We start from the raw sequence: 23,373 nt of genomic DNA, 5'->3' as shown, positions 1-23,373 counted from the left end.
AGAGATGCCCTCTCAAAAAAAAAAAAAAAAAGAGCTCCGCCCAGGGCTCTAGGCACAACAGGGTGGCACGGCTGCAAGGCTGCAGGAGAGCAGAGGACAGAGACCCAGAGGATGGCTGTGTGGGATGACTGTGCAGAGAGGCCCAGAGGACAGCTGTGTGGGTGGAGAGGCCCAGAGGAAGAGACTGGCTTGCTGCTTGCAGACTCGCTCTGAGTGAATGGGATTTTAGTGACTGACCTGGAAATAAAGTTGGGTATAACCCTTTCACCCCGAGAACATTTTGCTTTCATTTTCTTTGGTCACACTGAATCCATAGCAAACTTGCTCAGGGCTGAAACCCATTGGCAAGACATTATGACTCAGAATTACTAACTCCCACCCCTAGGATCCTGGATAACCCTGTGGGATCAGAAATGTGCAATAGTTTGGGTGCCTGAGATGGAATAAACCTTTGGTTTCCTTCATAGATAGTTTGGTGTATTTGAAATATCCATCCTGTAGCCCAGATGATAGCCTTAGCTCTGCCCTTGGCCTTGTTTATATACAACTTAGCCCTTTGTTTCCTGGGAGAAATAGGTTTCTTATTTTTTTTCACTTTGCTTTCAGAGTTCCCAATGCTTCATTACAAAACCCTCTATTCTTCCTTTGCCTTCTACTTTATTCTTTCTTTGCTGTTCCTAGCACCTAGTTCTCTTGTTTTTCCTAGTTATTTCCAACAGGAATGATTCACGTGTCACACAAATTAGAACTGAATATTTTGTGGCTGCTAAAAAGACATTCAGCAGTTAATCCATTGGTATATTTCCCCAGGACAATATGTGGTCTACAGGCATTCTCTTGGTGTGTGTGTGTGTGTGTGTGTGTGTGTGTGCAGGTCTGTGGGTCAAACAGTGAAAACCAGAGGTTGGAAGCCACAAGACCAACAGGAACAGATTTGTGGTTGTGGTTGAGAAGCAGCAGAAGATGAGAGGAGAAAGCCCCGTTAGTTTGGCTAGTTGGAAAGTATGAAGTTTAGTGTAAATTTCTACGAAGTCAAAGTCAGGGTTTAAAGAATGTGATGATTTGCTATCCCTTGGTGGAAAAACTCACTGTTTAAGTAAGAGCTAACAGTTAGTAAGCATTTGTTGTGCCAGGCACTAGGAGCTTTATATAAATGCATCTCACTCAATCTTGACACTTCCTTGAATAGCGCCTTTATTAACCCCTATTCTGCACAACTAGGAAGCAGAGAAGCTGAGAATTAAACTTGTCTATGTGTCTCTAGAGTCTGAGTACTTGACCATCACATGCTAATGGCACAAAACTCATGTTCAGGAGTTACTCTCAGAGCAGTGGGGACAGGATGGCATTTAGTCTATCATCCCTTTTCCTTAAATCTCATGATTGGGAGAAGGCAAGTGGGGTTAGCACTGCAGTCAGGTCCAGGCATATATTGCTGGCTAGCAAACTATTCTAAAACTTTCCATTTTATAGTATCTCATTCTCTTGTGGTTCAGGAATGTAAGCAGGGCACAGCTGGGCACTTGAACTCCTAGTAGCTTTGACTTAGATCACTCCATGGCATTCAGCTGGTGTGTGGGCTGGTCTAAAGGCTCCAAGATGTCTTCAACTGCATGTCTACTACCTGGCAGGGATTTCTGGAAGGTGGCTTTCAGTTGAGACTGTGGTGGTCTCAGAGTGGTTGGACTTCTTATATGGCTGCTTGGGGCTCCCAGAGACAGCATCCAAAGACACAGAAATCAGGAGCCTCCATCCTCTTAAATCCTGGCCCCAGAGTTTGCAGAGCATCACTTCTATAGCATTCTCAGGCTTATTGAAAGAATAGTTCACTCTCACTAACTCTAGTCTATGCATCCACTTATTGTCCACCTCCAGGTTCCTGCCCCCTTCTCCCCTGATCATCCAAAACTTCCTCCCTGAAGTTACCAAGAACCTCTTCACCAAATTCAAAGATTTTTCTCCCCTTCACTTTACATAACTTCTCTGAAACAGCTGACTTTGGCAATCCTTTCTTTATTAAAAGTCTCTTCTCAGTTATTCACAATAGCTTCTCTTCCTCTACCTTGCTTTTGAGTGTTGGTGGACCTCAAGGCTCAGTTTTTTGGGCTCTTGCCTTATCCTCTGCCAGTGGTTCTCTACCAGTGGTGATTATGCTTGTGACACTGGGCCATGTCCAGAGACAGCGTTGGTCATCACAGCTGAAGTGCTACTGGCATCTAGCATGCAGAAGCCAGAGGTGTCGCTAAACATCCTGCAGTCACGGTACACCCCTCAGTACAAAGAACTATCCAGTCCTAAATGCCAATAGTGTTGAGATTCTGAAACTTCCCCTTCTTGGGGATCTATCTCTACAAAGGGGCTCCTTCTTGGTGAATAGCACAGTGTAATGGAAGGGTAAGGGCTTTACAGTCAATGGACTAACTCTCCTAAAGTGGAGATCCAAAGATTTGTTTTGTGGCATTGTCTTGATGACCATATCAGATAATCTATATAAAATACCAACTACACAGTAGATTCTTAAATGTTAACCCTTCCCTTCAAATCATGTGATATAGCTCATGTCCCCCTCAAATCTGGGCTTAGTTCACCATTTACTACTCAGGAAGTATCTGCTACATAATAAGAGTTGAATAAATAATTGCAGGAGGAAATATGAATAAACTCATCTTACCTCTTTAAGAGGTTGGGGGTCATGAGGGCTCTCTAGCCATAGGTGGTTTTCTTCATTCTGTCCTCATTGGACCTAAGATTTAGAGGTGAGTTTCATAACTCTAAATCTTTGCATTGTAACTCAGCCCCACCAGCATAATAACCAGTGAGGTTTTATGAGGCTGGGTCATTGGCTTGGCAGGCAAACCTCCAATTAGAGAGCGGCTGACTGCCCATAACATCAGGCAGTAAACATGGACAGCCTTGTTCTCTTGTGGTTACAGGAAAAGCAGTAGATGAGAAGAATAAATTCAGAGTCCTACATGTTATCCCTTGGTTCCTAGTATGGATACTAACTGTGAAAGGAAAGCTTTACATATTTGGGGGTGTCTCTCCCTCCACTCTTTTGGTGCCTATGAAAAAGGCATCAACCTAACCTTTTTCTGAAATTCAAAGAAAGAATCTTGTGGTAGACAATCTTTTGGCATTTTATACAATACAATGCAAACCATTAACATTTAACATCTGTCTTTATGCCCCTGTCCCTCTCTCTGATTCTCTCTCCATGGTCATCATGTAAGCCTTCAGAAACACAAAGTTCATCATGCTTCATCCCCTAATTCCTATTAAATCTAGAATAAAAACAAAATTTATGCCATTTAATTTTGGCATAAAACCCCCCATGTAGTTAGGCGTCTTTTTTCTTTTTCTTCCTTCAGACTTCAACTCACTTCCCTGACTATGGCAAAGCCCTCTCACAGAGCTATGTATCTCTCCTCACAGTGCTTGGCAAAGATATACAGTCGTCCGTTTATTAGTGTCCTTCTTTGATTAGCATCAGTCTCTCTCTCAACTCTTTGCTCTATGAACAGCAGGAACTGTGTGCTTTCTAGCTTTACATCATATCCCTGGAACCTGACACATAACTGGTGCTCAGTAGATGCTTCTTAAATAAATTAATAATTAAGCAGAATAGATGATATCATTAGCAGACATCACTTTCCACTTCAGCCTAGCATCTAACCAAAACCCACTTTTGTTAAAATCTGTAACTACTACTTCTAAACTAAAGATGTGAGATAGAAATACAAGTTCATTGAAGAAGAAGATGATGATAGATAACATATAGGTAATACTAATATATAATTAAATAGTAGAATAATTTTACCCAACCTTAGTGTTTATTGAGTGTTTACTCTTTGCCAGGTATTATGCCAGTACCTGGAGAAAAATCATATGGAGCAAAATCAGACATGGTGCCTTTCATGCATTCTCACTCATTAGGTCAATTAATTAGGTACAATTATTTTCCTATCTTATAAATGAGGAGTTGTAGAGGTTAAGTACATTATTTATGATCATATAATAATAAATTGTTGATAGGGCATTTATTTGAATCCAGGGGTGACTCCAAAGTTGTTAACTATTAAGTTACATAATTTTGGAAGAAAAAAGATCAAGTTAGACTAGTGTATCAACCTAGAGGGTAATATCTATTGGCAAATGCTGCAGATACTCATGGATCCACCAGCATCACTATATGCCAGACACTGTTAGGTGCTGAATGTACATTTTCTCTAATCTTCAAAGCAATTCTACTGGAAGGTATTATTATCCTCACCATACAGGGGAGGCAACAAAGGCCCAGGGAGGAGGAAGAAGCTGGGAGGAGGGCAAAGGCAGGTGGGACACCTGAAAACTTTCCAGCTCCTATAGTCTCTACAATACAACTTTTAAATTGTATAATAAAGACAGGAAACCCTTTGATTCAGACTCAATAAACCCAGAATTTGTAAAATTGAGACACTGAATCATAGACTTTTACAATTGACAAAACCTGAGAGATCATCTAGTCTAAGCCCTTAGTGGGGCTTTTGAGTGAGCTAAACATTAAATAAATCTTAGGGAGCTCACAACTTTAATGTTATCCATATAATGTTATGATTTACAGGCCAATCACAACTTGCCATTTTAAAAGACCTACTCAATTTAAATGAATTAGTTACCAGTTGATCAGTTTATAACTACATTTGTATATAAGGAAAGTGTATATCTTCATAAATATTTTGCATTTGTGATAGTTCATGTAAAAGGACACTAATGGGGTTCTTCTTAGTGGAGGAATGAGATTTTAATTATTCCTAGAAGTCTCAGGAACTGAGGCACATGGCATATTACAGATTAGTAAAGCACATTCCCAAAATGAAATGAAAGTCCTCCTCCTTCCTTCCCTCCCTCCATCCCTTTCTCTCTCTCTCTCTCTCTCTCTCTCTCTCTCTCTCTCTCTCTCTCTCTCTCTCTCTCTCTCTCTCTCTCTCTCTCTCCTCTTTATTTCCCTTGCCACTGATGAATTCTCTTGTCTTGGACAAGTAAGGATAGATCATATTTTAAAGCTTTTATCCTCTGGTCATTCATAGGATCTAGAATGCTTCTGGCTCCCCAGGCCATTCAAAAGGAATAACTTTGGGTAGAAAAGATGACATTATTGGTGAAGTTGAAGGCTCACCTGAATTTACTTTAATGGGGAACTCCTACTCTCCAGAGGGAAATGTCTGCAAAGATATCACTGGGAGCTCAGAGGAAAATATTATGTTCTAACCTTTTAAAAATTAATCCAACTATTAGCAGGGATCCCAACTGTATTTCATTCAAGCCATAATCTGAAAGGTATGATTCAACCGAGACAAATGTAGTGTCACAGGCAAATGTCATGCCATAGATTTACCTACCAACAGGACATTGGCATGGTTCAGGTCAGAGGTTAATTAAAGACATCGAAAGGTCACTCTGTGATTAGGTGAAAGCAGAGTTTTAATAGGGCATTAGTCCGACCCACACTGACAGAAGATTTATGCCAGCCACAATGACACGCCACGAATCCTGCTGATAACGAGAGCCTCAATATTGGATTGAACAGAATGATGAATGGAGCACATATCTCCTCACACTTCTCATTAGAAGCTCTTTCACTCCTGGTGGCACTTAGCAGCATTTATTTACTGGGGTTTGAAGGTGTGGGACAGCAGAACAGTCTATCTAATACTTTTAAATGTAGACCTGTGATATAAAAATGAAACAAGAGATAAGATTAGGTCTTTGAATAATTGCTCAGCTTTTCTTCCAAGATTCTATTCACTAGTACTAACATTATTTTTCCCCCCTCATGATCTTCTAGTGTGTGAGTAGTTCAAGAAAATTAATTGTCTGAGGCAGAAGGTCAGAGGGAAAAAAATTACTGATAAGCATTAAACATGCTATAAAATAACAGCTTGCCACATTTTGCCTTCCACAGCCCTCAGTGTGTGAACAAAACATAATATAAAGAAAAGGATATACACATTTCCCCCATACTATATTTAGGATTGCTTAAATGCTGTTCTTATTTAGATTCAGTGAGGTAAAGGATCTAGAAAGAAAGCCAAATAAATGAAAAATAAATAAAAATAAAACAACTTATAATATTGCTCAGCTGAAAGCAAAATGTAAAAGAAACTAAAGCTGTGATGAATAACGTTTACTTTTCCACAAAACTCGTCTTCAATGTGTTATATATTTATCAAACCACTAGAGTGTAAATTCCACAAATAAGTCCTTTCATCTCTCAACAGGTAGACATCAGGAAAATTGTAACTACAGACAATTGTTAGTATTATGAAAAGGCTACTTGCTATAGATTCACACATATCTGCTGCTGCAATTTCACAATAGAAAAATCAGACTCTCTCTAATTGGGCCACCAACCAGGCCAGAGCAGGGGAAGATCACATCACATCTAACTCCAAGTCAGTCTTCACATTTATACAGAAACAAACATGAGTCAGCCCGAAAGGAAGTGGTGGAGCTGGAGACCCTCTACTGGAGAGTTCTGACAGTGTCTCCTTTCCTTTTTCAAGGCAGTTATATTCATGGACAGACAACAAATTGTAGGTAGGCTTACCCAAACCAGTAATTCAGCTCAGCACATACAACTACTTGGAGCCATGAGAATGCAGATATGTGTGTGTCATCCATGACACAACACTGGGCCCCCGTCCTGGCACTGAGCAATTAAACAAGCACTTTGAGTGACTAATTTCATCCTCTTTGAGTGTATAAAAATTGCTAATAATGTGGAGTTCTTTGCTGGCTTTTGAAAAGAGGCTATTTTCATCACTTTTAGCTTAGGATTTCCATTTGCCCTGACAAGTGTTAGCCAGAGAAGTGTTCTGAATAGGTCATATGAACATACAAAGAGCTTCTCCCCGCCCCCCAGTCTGATCCATCAGAAGCTCATTTATGTAAACAACCTCCAGTACCAAAACAGGTCTGGGACCATAGGTCTCAGACAGGCCATACATTCCACCAAGTGTCCATTATGAAGATCAGCATGATGGCCATCAGAGAACTGTATTGACCAGTTTTTCTCCAGCCCACATTCTGTCTGCAAGTACTCACAGAGCCCTTCAGTAGAGTGTGTATGTGTGTGTGTATGTGTATGCATGCATACGTATGTGTGTGCTTTGCAAGTGTGTGGTGTAGTATAACCAGTACAAAGTAGATGGGGAAAGTATTAAGGTCATGTAATTTGCATATAGAAAGTGTAATGTTTTCCAGGCTGCTAGGAAGAAATATATGACTGCTGCTTTGAGGTTCATTTTACTTTGGGAGAAAATTCATTGATGTAAATAGCCTGTGCCCACTTCCCACCATAAATACTAGACTGATGGGGTATGAAAACAGCATGATTGTTTACTCTCTCCTTTGGTTGCCAGAAACTTACCTTATGGAGAATTTGGGTAAACTGTGTTCTTTCAAAACAAAATCAGTTTAAAAAATCCATCAATTAGCTAATGTTTATTGATATTTCTGAACTACTTGGTACAAAGGATTCAAAAATAGTATAAATCATAGACCCTGCCTTCAGTGGGCTTAAAAACTAATTGTGAAGACATACAAACATCAAAATATGAGTCCCAACATGAAACAAGGCTGCATCCAATAAATAGGAAATAAATGGTATAGACCCGAATTTGACAAATTTTTCTGTAAAGGACAAATAATAATTATATTAAACTTGCATGTTGTATGGTCTCTGGCTCAACTACTCAGTTCTGCTCTTATAGAGAGAAAGCAGCTGTAGACAGTACATATATGAATGAGCATGGCTGGTTTCAATAAAATTACATTTACAAAAACAGATGGCAGGCTGTATTTGGACAGAGGACTATGCTTTACCAACCTCTGGTGTAGACATTAAGTGGTGTGGGTATGCAGAGAAATGAGGGAGTGTTACAGTGGGTGGAAAGGGGAGTCTTCATGCAGTAGTAGGAGATTGAACAATAGGTAGGAATTAGGAAGGAATTGATATTCTTGGTGGGAGCACAGTGTAACAAAAGCTATGTGTAATATGAAGGCTCTGGATGGGGTTGCATGGCAGTAAAAATAGAAAAAAAACAGGCTTCTCCATGAAAGCATCCCAAGAGGAAATGACATTTCCCCTTCTGACAAGAAACTGTGGAGGGATTAAATCCACAAATTAGGTTCTGAGACGCATGTTCCTAAAACCATGGAGCCCCATCTAGGCACATTTGCCCATTCACCAGACTATTTTTCTAGCCTGTCTCTTTCTGCAGGATTGGTATTTCAGGCCCCAGGATACAGAGATATCAGCCCACAGGAAGAACAACATCTGTTGTGTGCATATTTGGAAGAGCTTCTTTGCGATGCTTTCTCTGTGTTGTCAAGAACTGCATGCCAGTCCATATGGCTGAGGTAGTTCTGAATGTTTGTGTCTCTGATGACAGGAGCTTCAAGTTTAAACTGAACCCTAAATCAAAAGGGTGGCATTTAAAAAATATATTAATTGTAATACCAGTGTGGCCAGATGATTACAGAAAAAGAAGGTTCTGTGGTGAAAACTCTGCTTCCTCCTGGAAAATTGAAGGACATGAGAAGGGCTGTTGCAAAGAAATCTGTTTAACTTGTATAACCATAAAGTTCCCAAACATTTAACCACAGAACCTTTTACCATCAATCTATGAATATTTCATGGACCCCATTTTGGAAATCAGTGCTGTAGGGAAACAGATGTGGAAATTAATATTGCTAACGGTTACTAGTTGTCACTTCAAGATAACATGAAAGACAAGTGTGGGGGATGAGAGATTTACAAACTCAAAAGACTTGAGGGATGTTAAGTATAGGGTGGAACTGAGCCTTCTTATTTAGTGTAGCTATTTAAAATTTACCCATCACAACCTACCCCCAGTATTGCAATTTCAGGGGAACAGGAGTATTAAAATACTGAGGCAGGATAGCATAAAATGGGGAGCAGGGTATTTAAACTATGTTCTTTTTCCTTCTTCTTGTTGATGTTAAACTTCTGGCTCTATTCCCTTTTTCCATGTCCTTCTGGAGCCTTTGTTTGACTGAAAGCATGACAATGATTGTCATCCTGAGCTATTCTTGGCTGGCAGAACTGAGCTTAGAGGGAAAACAAATGTATGATTAGCAAGTATATAAACATCCCCATCCAGGCCTAACTCCTCTCCTCTTTGAGGGGAGAAAGAACTGTGCAGAGGAGCGAAGCAACCAAGAACTCCGTTGCAGTATCTGGAGACTTCACTGGGAAATTCTGTGAGATGTGCTGCAAACAAGTCAGACATTACAATCTAATTAAACATGATCCTATGTTGAAGGGGCTCTAGTTAGCATTTCATCGCATTCTTTTTTCTCCTGTGTGCTTCTGGGACATACTAATTTTTATACACCACACTGCTATCTAGTTCTGTCAGTTCATCCATTTAGTAAGTATTTATTAAGGACCTACGATATTACAAGGACTAGCAAATCAATGAAGAACACGACACAACCCCTGCCTTTGAGAGGTTGATAGTCAAGATGTGAAGACACAGAGCTAATAAATGCAGTCAAGTGTTATAGATGCTATGCTAGTTATCTGCATAGGGATAGCGGAATTTAAGGGAAGCAGTTGTCAGTTCTGCTTGAAATGCCAGAAAAAGTTTCATGCAGGTAATGGCCTTAGAATCGAATCTTGAAAAATGAGCAAGTTACCAGACAAATAGTCATTGGCACCCTCCAGTAATATTTCACTGGCAAATTCCATGTGCATTCAGGTGATTAGCAAATCTCTAAACCCATCCCAGCTCTATACCACCTCACAGTTGAGAATATAGAATCATCAGGGATCTTCAAAGTAGAGTGTATGAACCCAGGGTGGAGAATGTTTAAAATGTTCCACTAGAGTAGGAAAAGAACATACTAGATCTTTAAAAATGTCATTTCATCCTTTTGAAATTTCTATTTTTGAGTTTTTTAAATGAATACCATTATACATGTTTATAATAAATAAACAAATATACATATACTGGAAGTGCATGGCACAATTTTTTAAAATTAAGGGGTATATCAAAAAGCTTTGCAGACCTTTGTTAATTATCTATGAAATGATTACAAATATCTTAGGTTTGTCTTCTGTGTTTATTAGACTATTTCTTAGACTTTTCTTAGACATGAATTATTTTTTCTTTTAGTAGTAGTAATACCCTATTTTACTGTTTGCAATAGTAACTCAGTTAACTTTTGTAAGAACCCTAATGGGATTGAGTAGCAGTCTCGGTTTGTGGTTGAAAAGCTGAGGAGCACAGAAGTTTAGTAATTTTTTCCAGATTAGAAGTAGCACAACCAGGGTTGGAATTAGGTGGAGTCTGACTTAAATACCAATGTGTTAAACAATTAACAACTGCCTTTTCAAAGTCAATGAAAATAAATTACTAATGTGCTTTCTTTATTTTGTTGGGGATGTTAGAAAATAAAGTATTCATAGCTTTTCACGCTGTCATTTTTCCATGAAACTGTGTATGCCTGTGAACAAAAGTGAACTCTATGCTTATTAGATTCATTCCTAAAACTTTTATAATTGCATTTGATTTTTAAAAATATATCTCTTCTTTAATCTAGAATGAATTATACATCTCTGATAATTTATCATGAATAGAAAACATTCATTTAGTGCTTACTATATATCAGATACTGAAAAAAAAATCTTTCCACATAACAGCAAAGCCTCCAGTTAAGTTACTACTCAGTGTAATAGCTAGTAAGTGATGAAGCCAAACTTGTAATCTGGGCAGCCCGACTTTGGTTTTGGAACCCATACAGTTAACCATTAGGCTATATTCCCACCCCATAAAAGGGTATAAAGTTGAACAAGAATGTTCACTGCAGTGTTGTTTGGATGCAACTGGAAACAACCTAAATGTCCATCAATAATGTTCATCATTGTATTACATTCTCTGTGGTACATTCAGGTGGAATGGAATACTACACATACTATGTAGCCAATAAAAATGCTAATCTGCATTGGTTTCCTATGGCTGCCATAACAAATTACCACAAATCTAGTGGCTCAAAACAATAGGAATTTATTCTCTGTTCTGGAGGTCTAAGGTCCAAAATCAAGGCACTGGCAGGATCAGACTCCCCCTGGAGGCTTAGGGGAGAATTCCTGCCTGCTCCAGCTTCCTGTATCTGCAAGTGCTCCCTGGTTTTTAGCAGCACCACTCCAATCTCAGGGCCCTTTCTTGTCTCTCGGTGTCCAAATCTCCCCCTCCTTTCCCTTATAAGGACACCAGTCTTTGGATTTAGGGCCTACCCTAAATCCAGTATGATTTCATCTTGAGACCTTTTAACTAATTAAAATTTCACCAAATCGGTCTACCCTAAATCCAGTATGATTTCATCTTGAGACTTTTTAACTAATTAAAATTTCACCAAATCCTATTTCCTAGTAAGGTCACATTCTGAGGTTCTGGATGGACATGAATTTTGGAGGCACTGCTCAACTCACTATACTAATGTAAACTTATATTAATTGATATGCAAAATGAGGTATTAAGTACAAAATCCATTAAAAGCTGTATGTGTAGAGAGAAATGATTTCATTTTTACAAGCAAGTGTATGTTAACATGCATATACACATATGCATAGAAAAATGATTAGAAGAGTATAGACCAAAATGTTCATATTGATTATCTCTGTGTAATAGGATTAGGGTGATTTTTGCTTTTCTCTTTATTATTTTTCATGGAGTCTGAATGTTATGCTGTTAAAAAAAATCAGAAAAATAATTTATAATCTTTTTTTGACAAATGTGTATTTGACTCAAAATTTTCCATACACGTTAATGACAGAGTATGAGACCCTATTGGGTTATACTTCTGATGCTTACAAAAAAATCACTTGGAGGAAATTTTTAGAGAAGATTTTGGTTTTTATTTGCAAAGAAAAACACTTCATCAGTGCTGCCCACATTCCTAACCTCAAGTCCTTTGTCACTGCCCCAACTCCCATCATGAACTACAAAAAGTCTCTAAAACCATTTTTTTTCCAAATTCAAACTATGCATGTGCCACATGCATTTTTATTTTCTTCTTTCTTTCTTGTTTTCTTTTTTAAAATTTATTTTTATTAAGGTATGATTGATATACACTCTTATAAAGGTTTCACATGATAAAACAATGTGGTTACTACATTCACCCATATTAAGTCCCCACCCGTACCCCAATGAGTCACTGTCCATCAGTGAAGCAAGATGCCACAGATCCACTATGTGCCTTCTCTGTGCTACACTGTTCTCCCCGTGATCCCCCACACCACGTGTACTAAACATAATACCCCTCAATCCCCTTATCCCTCCCTCCGCACCTGCCCTCCCATACCCCTCCCCTCCCTTGGGTAACCACTAGTTCATTCTTGGAGTCTCTGAGTTGGCTGCTATTTTGTTCCTTCAGTTTTGCTTCATTGTTATACTCCACAAATGAGGGAAATCATTTGACATTTGTCTTTCTCTCTGGCTTATTTCATTGAGCATAATACCCTCCAGCTCCATCCATTTTGTTGCAAATGGTAGGATTTGTTTCTTTCTTATGGCCCAATAGTATTCCATTGTGTATATGTACCACCTCTTCTTTATCCATTCATCTATTGATGGACACTTAGATTGCTCCCATATCTTGGCTATTGTAAAAAGTGCTGTGATAAACATATGGGTGCATATGTCTTTTTGAATCTTTGGGTTGTATTCTTTGGGTAAATTCCAAGGAGTGGGATTCCCGGGACAAATGGTATTTCTATTTTTAGTTTTTTGAGGAACCTCCATATTGCTTTCCACAATGGTTGAACTAGCTTACATTCCCACCAGCAGAGTAGGAGGGTTCCCCTTTCTCCGCATCCTTGCCAGCATTTGTTGTTCTTAGTCTTTTCAATACTGGCCATCCTTACTGGTGTGAGGTGATATCTCATTGTGGTTTTAATTTGCATTTCCCTGATGATTAGTGATGTGAAGCATCTTTTCATGTGTCTGTTGGCCATCTGAATTTCTTCTTTGGAGAATTGTCTCTTCAAATGCATTGCCCATTTGTTAATCGGGTTATTTGCTTTTTGGGTGTTGAGGCGTCTAAGTTCTTTATATATTTTGGATGTTAACCCCTTGTCGGATATGTCATTTACAAATACATTCTCCAATACTGTAGGATGCCTTTTTGTTCTGTTTATGGTGTCCTTTGCCATACAGAAACTTTTTAGTTTGATGTAGTCCCAGGAGTTCATTTTTGTCTTTGTTTCCCTTGCTCAAGGAGATGCGTTCAGAAAGAAGCTGCTCATGCTTATATTCAGGAGATATTTGCCTGTGTTGTCTTCTAAGAGTTTTATGGTTTCATGACTGACATTCAAGTCTTTAATCCATTTTGAGTTTACTTTTGTGTATGGAGTTAAACAATAATCCAGTTTCATTCTCTTCCATGTAGCTGTCCAGTTTTGCCAACACCAGCTGTTGAAGAGGCTGTCATTTCCCCATTGTATATCCATGACTCCTTTATCATAAATATTAATTGACCATATATGGTTGGTTTATATCAGCGCTCTCTAGTTTGTTCCATTGGTCTATGGGATTGTTCTTGTGTGAGTACCAAATTGTCTTGATTACTGTGGCTTTGTAGTAGAGCTTGAAGTTGGGGAGCATAATGCCCCCAGCTTTACTCTTCCTTCTCAGAATTTCTTTGGCTATTCAAGGTCTTTTGTGGTTCCATATGAATTTTAAAATGATTTTCTCTAGTTACTTGAATAATGCTATTGGTATTTATTAGGAATTGCATTGAATCTATAGATTGCTTTAGGCAGGATGGCCATTTTGACAATATTAATTCTTCCTATCCATAAGCATGGGATGTGTTTCCATTTATTGGTAGCTTCTTTAATTCCTCTTAAGAGTGTCTTGTAGTTTTCTGGGTATAGGTCTTTCACTTCCTTGGTTAGGTTTATTCCTAGGTATTTTTTTCTTTTTGATGCAACTGTGAATGGAATTGTTTTACTGATTTCTCTGTCTGCTAGTTCATTTGGCATTTCTGTGACAGAAATGTCACAGATTTCTGTGTATTACTTTTGTATCCTGCAATGTTGCTGAATTCAGATATTATATCTAGTAGTTTTGGAGTGGAGTCTTTGGGGTTTTTTATGTACAATACCATGTCATCTGCAAACAGGCACAGTTTAACTTCTTCCTTGCCAATCTGGATGCCTTGTATTTCTTTGTGTTGTCTGATTGCTGTGGCTAGAACCTCTAGTACTATGTTGAATAGAAATGGGTAAAGTGGACATCCTTGTCTTGTTCCTGATTTTAAAGGAAAAGCTTTCAGCTTCTCATTGTTAAGTATAATGTTGGCTGTGGGTTTGTCATATACAGACTTTATTATGGTGAGGTACTTGCTCTCTATACCCATTTTGTTGAGAGTTTTTATAATGAATGGATGTTGAATTTCATTGAATGCTTTTTCAGCATCTATAGAGATGATCATGTGGTTTTTGTCCTTCTTTTTGTTGATGTGGTGGATGATGTTGATGGATTTTCGAATGTTGTACCATCCTTGCATCTCTGGAATAAATCTTACTTGATCTTGATGAATGATCTTTTTGATGTATTTTTGAATTCGGTTTGCTACTATTTTGTTGAGTATTTTTGCATCTATGTTCATCAGGGATATTGGTCTGTAATTTTCTTTTTTTGTGGTGGCTTTGCCTGGTTTTGGTATTAGGGTGATGCTGGCCTCAAACAATGAGTTTGGAAGTATTCCCTCTTCTTCAACTCTTTGGAAAACTTTAAGGAGGATGGGTATTCAGTTTTCACTAAATGTTTGATAAAATTCAGCGGTGAAGCCATCTGGTCCAGGAGTTTAGTTCTTAGGTAGTTTTTTGATTGCCAGTTCAATTTCGTTGCTGGTAATTGGTCTGTTCAGATTGTCTGTTTCTTCCTTGGTCAGCCTTGGAAGGTTGTATTTTTCTAGAAAGTTGTCCATTTCTTCTAGGTTATCCAGTTTGTTAGCATATAATTTTTCATGGTATTCTCTAATAATTCTTTGTATTTCTGTGGTGTCCATAGTGATTTTTCCTTTCTCATTCCTGATTCTGTTTATGTGTGTAGACTCTCTTTTTTTCTTGATAAGTCTGGCTAGGGGTTTATCTATTTTGTTTATTTACTTGAAGAACCAGCTCTTGCTTTCATTGATTCTTTCTATTGTTTTATTCTTCTTGATTTTATTTATTAATGCTCTAATCTTTATTATGTACCTCCTTCTACTGACTTTGGGCCTCATTTGTTGTTCTTTTTCTAGTTTCATTAATTGTGAGTTTAGACTGCTTATATGGGACTGTTCTTTCCTGAGGTAGGCCTGTATTGCAATATACTTTCCTCTTAGCACAGCCTTGGCTGCATCCCACAGATTTGCGGTGTTGAATTATTGTTGTCATTTGTATCCATATATTGCTTGATCTCTGTTTTTACTTGGTCATTGATCCATTGGTTGTTTAGGAGCATGTTGTTAAGCCTCCATGTGTTTGTGGGATTTTTCATTTTCTTTACGCAATTTATTTCTAGTTTCATACCTTTGTGGTCTGAGAAACTGGTTGGTACAATTTCAATCTTTTTGAATTCACTGAGGCTCATTTTGTGGCCTAGTATATGATCTATTCTTGAAAATATTCCATGTGTACTTGAGAATAATGTGTATTCTGCTGCTTTTGGGTATAGAGTTCTGTAGATGTCTGTTAGGTTCATATGTTCAAATGTGCTGTTCAGTGCCTCTGTGTCCTTACTTATTTTCTGTCTGGTGGATCTGTCCTTCAGAGTGAGTGGAGTGTTGAAGTCTCCTAGAATGAATGCATTGCATTCTATTTCCCCTTTTAATTCAGTTAGTATTTGTTTCACACATGTAGATGCTCCTGAGTTGGGAGCATAGATATTTATAATTGTTATATCTTCTTGTTGGATTGACCCCTTTATCATTATGTAATGTCCTTCTTTGTCTCTCAGGACTTTCTTTGTTTTGAAGTCTATTTTGTCTGATACAAGTACTGCAACACCTGCTTTTTTCTCTCTATTAGTTGCATGAAATGTCTTTTTCCATTCCTTCACTTTTAGTCTTTGTATGTCTTTGGGTTTAAAGTGAGTCTCTTGTAGGCAGCATATAGATGGGTCTTGTTTTTTATCCATTCAGTGACTCCATGTCTTTTGATTGGTGCATTCAGTCCATTTACATTTAGGGTGATTATCAATAGGTATGTACTTATTGCCATTGCAGACTTTAGATTTGTGGTTACCAAAGGTCTAAACCCATTTTTTTACCTCCTAGTTATGGTCATACATCTTTTTTCCTACATAGGATCTTCAGATATTAGGCAAACTGTTTTAGAAATGTTTTACAGTGGGAATCAATATACCTTTAAATTTTCCAGTGCAAAATCTCATCTTCCAATATTGTGACTCAAGGAAGAGATAGTGTCACACTTCATTGTCTTCTCATATTGTGGTAACCTATCTCTGAATGCTAAGAAAACATGTGGTCATCTAAGAGGCTAATTTCCCTAAGTAAAGGTACCTTTTTAAAATAAACATTTAGTTCTCATAAATGTCTAATGTTTTACAAGAAATTGAATGTTTTTCCCATTATATACGTTTTTTATTTGCAGCAAATCTGCTGTTTTCCTTGCCATGCTAGTGGTTTGTATGTTATCATCAGCTACTTTGGTGAGATTGTTCCTCTACTTGCTATTTCTGCAGTCAGGGAATCCCTTGGGATGGTCACACTGTATTTTGTCATCACCTTTGTAATTTAGTCTCATGAAAAATAAATTGAGAATAATGTTGACAATATTAACAAATCCACATACTCACATTTACTGTGAGGTCCCTACCAGGCACATCTCTCTTAGGGCACAAACTGGGCTTTCTTCCTTCTTGTACCCCCATACCTAGTACCTTGGCCCATAATACTTGCTAGATGAGCTTGCTTAAAGGCTTTCAAGACTCTCAACCTCCTATCAGCCTCATGAGGCTGAAACTCAGAAGAGTCTTTCCCATCGGAGATGGGCAGGGACAGTGTCTGGCAGAGCTGGGGGAGAAGAGGGCTGGCAGATTCTTTTTACCCTATTTCTGAGTATGCAGATTGGTCTCTGGGATGCAAGGCATGCAGGTTCCTTGGACCTCAGCTCTGGGCACATTAGCTTCTAGGCTGTGACTTAGGGATGCAAGATGATAGCAACTGGGCACATTAGCTTCTAGGCTGTGACTTAGGGATGCAAGATGATGAGTAACAGGAGGAGGAGTTTCTCCAGTGAATATGAAAAGGATTAAAGACCAAGGATATGTTGCCACCACCCTATCCATCCCCCCTCAGTCTTCATCCAGCAAAGCACATGGGACAACCACTTCTCTTACTCCATGTCTCCAGTTCTTGCTGTGCATCCTCTCTAGATGAACACGCTGTGGGGCCCGTGGCACCAGCAAAACCAACACACGTACCCCTAGACAATGTCCAAGAACCCCACAAACCTCTGGGAGGACTGTTGTAATTGACTATATTCTTTGTGAAAGTGTGATGAGTCCAAATGGACTCAGCATTTCTGGAAAGCAGGCACAAACACTGGATCCCATTTGTTTTCCTGCAGAGACTAGGGAGTCCTGAGGAACTTTGGTTTACACAGTGGGAGCAGCTGCTGCTACACTAATAGGGGTAATTCCTTCAGCAGAGGTAGTAAGGCAGAATCTCAAGTGTAGAATTAGTGCTCTATTCTTCTCCCTGACCACATCAAATACTGAGAGTGCCAGAGCTAGCTGAATGTTCATTTTGTGATTACTGGCATGACTGAACTTGGTATTGTTTTTTAGCAACTGTCTCTCAGAGAAAGGAGTTAAAATTGGTCAACAAGGAGTCTGGAGTCATTGGGTGGCTTGTCCAGAACAGCCCTCAAGGTACTATCAAGAGTAGAACACACCTTCCTGCTAAAAGAATAAAAAAGAAAAGAAAGCAGCTGTGTCAGCTGGGATGCTGAATAACTGAATAACATTCTGCATAGTTACTGGAGCAGGAAAGAAATGTCTGTGCTGTTTGCATCATTTCTTGCTCAAAAGAAGAGAAGCAAAAAAAGTCTGATAAAGACAGATGTAAAGTTTCTGTTTCAAGACTCCCAGTTGACACTGATAGATTCCTGTTTAAAAAAATTTTATCCAAAAATTAAAATAGTATTTTTTGCTGAAACAGCAAAATTAGGAGGGGAGAAAAGTAGCCTCAGATTTGTCAGAAATATCAATCTTCAAAATCCACTATCCAAAGACCTTGCACATCAATACTTGACTTGAATTACAGAGCTGGGTTGTACCTTCATTTACATGGTATTTCCCCAAGTAGCTAGATAATATCAATATCTCGCATTTGTATGACAATCGTCTTCCCAGATGGCTTCATTAAATTGTATGCTTTATGAGACCCACTTTCTGAAATGTGGTCATCTCTGAATGAGAACGACACTCCTGGGTAACTGGGGGCAAGGGAAAAATCATGTTTTGCATTTATGCTGTCGTTCTATCAGTGATCATAAAAATCTTCAGTTAGCAAGCATTTCCTGAGCATCTGCATGGGCAGAGTCTGAGACGAAGCTCTATGTGTAACATATGAAAGATTAAAAGGTGTGGTCCCAACCCTCTGATACCTCAGACTTTGTGAAGAACAATTTTTTTTTCTTTTTCACAAATGTGAAAACTTGTGGTCAAGAAAATTTTAGAGACTTGGTGAAGGTTATATGCTATATTTGTTCCAGAAATGGGAGTCCTCATTTTTCAGATTTGTGTATGAGTGGTTTTGGAAATAATACCTAAAAATGTTTCAAATAATTCAAAGATGTATTTCAGTGGAAAGGTGAAGGCTTTGGGTTTAGTTAAAGAAAAGACCAGTCTCAAAAAGGAAAATGAAGAAAGGTCCTAAATTGTCATTATCGATTCATAAATATTACTAAATATTTAGGACTGTGGAAATTGTGGTGAGGGGACCAAAGAATGTCAGGGTCCCAACTCAGAAGACCCTGGATGACTGAGGAAGTAAACCACTTGTTACATGTTGTGATTTCAAGGAAACAGGAAACCTCACTTATCTCTTGAATAAAGATTTAATTTGTTGGCTTATCTCTCTAGCTTGTAAGATCACAAGTACCCCTGGTAGAAGTAATACATTAAATCATACCCAGCACACTGTTTGGTATACAACAATCAATCTATAAGGATTATTCATTGTGTGGAAAGCAGAAAGGAAAGCCTATGTAACTGGGAAAAACTTGTCTTCTTTATAGTCCCTCTAAGGGAATGCACTGATGTATTAGTGTACTGTATACTGGAGGTATGTGGATATAAGACTATTATATATCTAAAATACCTACAAGGCCATACATTGTAGTAGAAATCCCAACTCTTAACACAGATCTGCTTGGGATTTGGGGTGAGTCACTTCACTTACATGAACCTTAGATGCCCCATCTGTTAAACATGGGGATAGACTAGATGATCTCTGAGACAATTTTCTATTATTCTATTACTTGTTATTCTATTTAGATGAGAATATGGGGTCATTTGCCAAGAAGTAGGGAAGTGATTGTCCTGATGCTTACTTAGCTTTGTTTAGAGAGAAGTCAATATTAAAGTCTTCAGATCTAGTAACCCTTTCATAATGTACTACTAGAGAATTTTCACCACATTAGTCTACTGATCAGAATATACTAGATTTTGTACTGTCAACCTCAAAGGACGTCAGTCAACTTCAGATGCATTTTTTATAATGGATGTTCATCTCTGTGCTAGATTTCCATATTATTTTTCTGTCCTAAGCAGGGATCTTCTTCAGAGATGTTGAGCTTGTGGTTCTCACAGTTGGTAATAAAACTTTAAAGTTTTCCATTAAAAATCAAACTTATCTACAAAAGAGTTAAAATTTCAAAATCTTTTCTCACAAAATGAAGGTGCTAGATTATATATTAAAATTCCAAGTGCTGTAAAAATTCCAAGTGCTGTAAGAATTTAGACAGAAAAAGATCATAATGGCATAAGAATTCAGGAAAAGCTTCAAAGTAGAAATGGGGCTTGAAGTTTAGCTTTGAGGAAATTTAAGGCTGGATTTGTTGGAGAAGGGAGCTTTCCAGTTACAAGAGCATCTTACAATGAGCAGGACTTCCAAAATGCGGGTGTAAGGATCGCTCTGGCCCAGGACAATTTTTTCACTGATCCACAACTACTAAGAAAAGGAAAGACCTATGTAGTAAGTCCATCTGGAAACTAAATGTAAGCAATTTAAAAGACTATCCTTTACTTTGAGACTGTCCTTCCTCTTTTTTAGTGTCAAATATCATTTTATGAAACAATAATCATCATGGACAGTGGCTGTTCTTATTTTGTGAAGTAATGGTGTCAGCTCTGTCCTCCATATGGTGGTCTCTCTCTTTCCCTTTGAAATTTTACTGGCCAATGAAATCCAAGGATCTGGACACCACCATTAGGTGAATATTACTAATGTGTGGCCTTTACTGCATCCCTCACCCTTGCAAGCCCAGAGATCAAGGACAGCTTCCAAGCAAGGAAAAGGACCACTGGCATTTTAGGATTTTATTTCCCTGTCCCTGTGTTACTGTCATGGCAGTAAATGCTGATCAGGCTTAGCCAGGAAGTTGATAGACTTAAGCTTAATATGCTGGACCTGGGACATGTCCCAGGTCTTTCAACTGTATAGCACCATAGCAAACATCATTGGCCTTGTGGACTTTTACTTTATTTGAGAGCTGTGTGCCACATTTGGAGCAGAATAGCTGCCAGACTGTTTACCAAAGTCCCTGCTTTGTATTGATTAAATAAGGGAACACTTTCACAGTCCTTCCTCAATCTGTTGTTGGGAGAAATTCAGATGTTTGGATTTTTACTTTAGTACAGGCACGTGGAGTTCCTTTCTCAGAGGTCAATCTGAGGTATTTAAAGTGCTCCTTGACTCCTCACACAGGGTGGGACCTTCCCTCTAAACCACCATGTAAACACTCATTTTTCTCTGGAGGAAACCAGGGTGGGGATACAATGTTATTTTATAAGACTTAATGGTTTTCTGTCCCTAAAGTTGCCCTGTGTCTTCTGGCCCCTTACTAAAGAGTATAGCGATATTTAGATGGTGACTGTGAAAAGACATAATGGGTTTTTAAAATTTTAATGGGCAAATTTTACACATGCTTTTATTAGCTCACTATCGTCTTTGAGCTGATATGGGGAAATTAAAAGATTTTAGAAACACTCGCTCTGATTTCATCTTTTTCAACTCAGAGATGGAAGAAGCTCAGGTCCGGATTAGGCAGTGACCAATTCAAGGTTACCCAGCCCGGTTAGCTGAAGCACAAGGACTGGAAGTTGACCAAGTGTTCTCTCTCCTACCTCCCTCCAATACCCCACTGGAATCGAAATCACTGCAATAGCCACTACGAACTGCTTAACAAGAAATATGTGGTGGTGGTCCTTTAAGCCTGTGCCAGGACGGTTTTCTGTTTTCCCTTCATCAGCACGGGAAGGCAAGGACATCGCACTGTCTCTAAGATTTCATGCTGAGTCCTGGATTCCCTTGGTTTTATATTTCTGATTCTTCCCTTGGTTTCCTGTAGGGCTTTATGATTTAATTTAATTTCTTATGGCTGGCTTTGGTACCCAGAAGAGTGGTAATTTGTCCTTTGAATTATTCACCCAAGGGAGTTAGTGCTCTTAGAAAACAAGGGGAGAGAACCTATAAGCTTCGTCCCCCCAGAAGGATACATGACACACAATGATACCTCACTCACTTGTTCTTGCTCCACAGTGCCTTATCTCCTCTGTTCAGCCCTGGTTCCTATAATACCTTGTATTTCTACAGAGCTTTTCACATTAACAAATAAAGCAATTTACAGAGTATTTACACTGACTAGTAACTAATTATACACCTGCAAGCACTGCAGTCATTCTGGACAAGTGGCATTCCTCTGAATTCAATTCTCTGTATGAAGGGGTCTTGGAGTTATTTGTGGGGAGAGACTTGGGGCAACATTCTTGGCTCTGACATTCAATTGTTGAATGTAAGGGCAGTTTATATGATCTAAGATGCATCACCTCTGGTCTTTGTAGCTCAGGCATGAACTAGGGGTTGGAAGGGCTACAAAAGAAGAGGAAGAGGAGGTGACTATAACCCTAACAATTTTACAAAATTGCTGATAAAAGCCAAGCAAAAACATATGCAACAACTCACAAAGAACACACGGTGTTGGAAAATCACCTGCCGGCATGTTTGCTACAGATAAACAGATGCTGTTTTGTGCATAGCTGGAGTACGGAATTGAGAGATTGTTGCAGTTCTCAGTTCAAAGATAGTAAGGATCAGAGATGAGTAATATTTAGAGTGCCTACGATGTGCTAAAGTCTCTATATGTATTTGTCATTTAATGTGTCATCCCCATTTATCACATAAAATTTACTAAGTTTTAAACACATAAAATAATGTTCTCCAGATTACACAGGTAACTAGTAGGTTGAGAGCCAGAATTAAAACCCAGGTCTGTCTATCAACCATGTCATTATATCTTCCTCTCCCTGAGAAAGGGGTGACAAGCAGTAACCAGAGGCAATTATCTAGGGTGTTAATGTTGAAGTGTGTTATGTAGACAGAAGAAGGAAAGAAGTGGTGGCCTTCCATTTATAGAGATGCTGAGAAAAGGCATGACATTTTCAAGGTTTAATTTTGGCAGTGGATAGGAAGCAAGGAAAGAGCTCTTGATAAATTCAAATAGAAAGTGGACAGTCATGTTCAAAGATAAAACAGCAAGGTTATCCTGTAAGTATATTAGAAGGGAGGTGTATGCAAAATGTTAAGTCAGCAAAAAGGATTTGCACACTTAAACAGAGAAGGAAGAACAAGTAAAAGATGCCTTTAGTTCGTGGTATTTGGGTTCTGTTTGCTGGGCTCTGCTAAATTGGTGATGTTTCAAAAACTTGCCTGCAAATTTTCTGACACTCCTCTCATTGGTTGTATGGCAGAAGTGACACCATGTGACATAAAGGCTATGCAGCTGCTATGTGTTTGGATATGTGTCAATGGATAACTAGAACACCTGGTGAGGACATCGGAGTATTGCACAAGAACCCAGGAGAATCACCTGAGGGAAAGAACCCATTTGCTGAGGAGGAGCTTATATATACCCTTGGGGGACCAAAGTTGGATAGCCAGAGGGTTAGGGCCCAAGAGAAAAATCCAAGTATGAGAAGTACCAGGTCTAAGGAGGGAAACAGAAGTGAAAGATAAAAATAAGTCATAGCATCTGACTGGACGTGTGTCAGACTGTGGAGTATAAGCATT

The 23,373-nt window shown here is 38.7% G+C and overlaps 1 long non-coding RNA gene across 2 annotated transcripts in view; it reads right to left on the bottom strand.

The window, feature by feature from the left end:
- Nucleotides 1-5,480: 5,480 nt before the first annotated feature.
- LOC140850472 (uncharacterized) overlaps nucleotides 5,481-23,373 on the bottom strand; it is a 37,697-nt gene continuing 19,804 nt past the window's right edge. For both annotated transcript variants that reach the window (XR_012133362.1, XR_012133363.1), the window contains exon 5: nucleotides 5,481-5,706. This is a non-coding gene — a long non-coding RNA (uncharacterized lncRNA). The remainder of the gene's footprint in view (nucleotides 5,707-23,373) is intronic.

This window comes from Manis javanica, chromosome 7 (assembly GCF_040802235.1).
Source record: "Manis javanica isolate MJ-LG chromosome 7, MJ_LKY, whole genome shotgun sequence".
Lineage (NCBI taxonomy): Eukaryota > Metazoa > Chordata > Mammalia > Pholidota > Manidae > Manis > Manis javanica.
The sequence above is the reverse complement of the archived record's forward strand: the minus strand, read 5'-3'. Positions and strand labels throughout refer to the sequence as shown.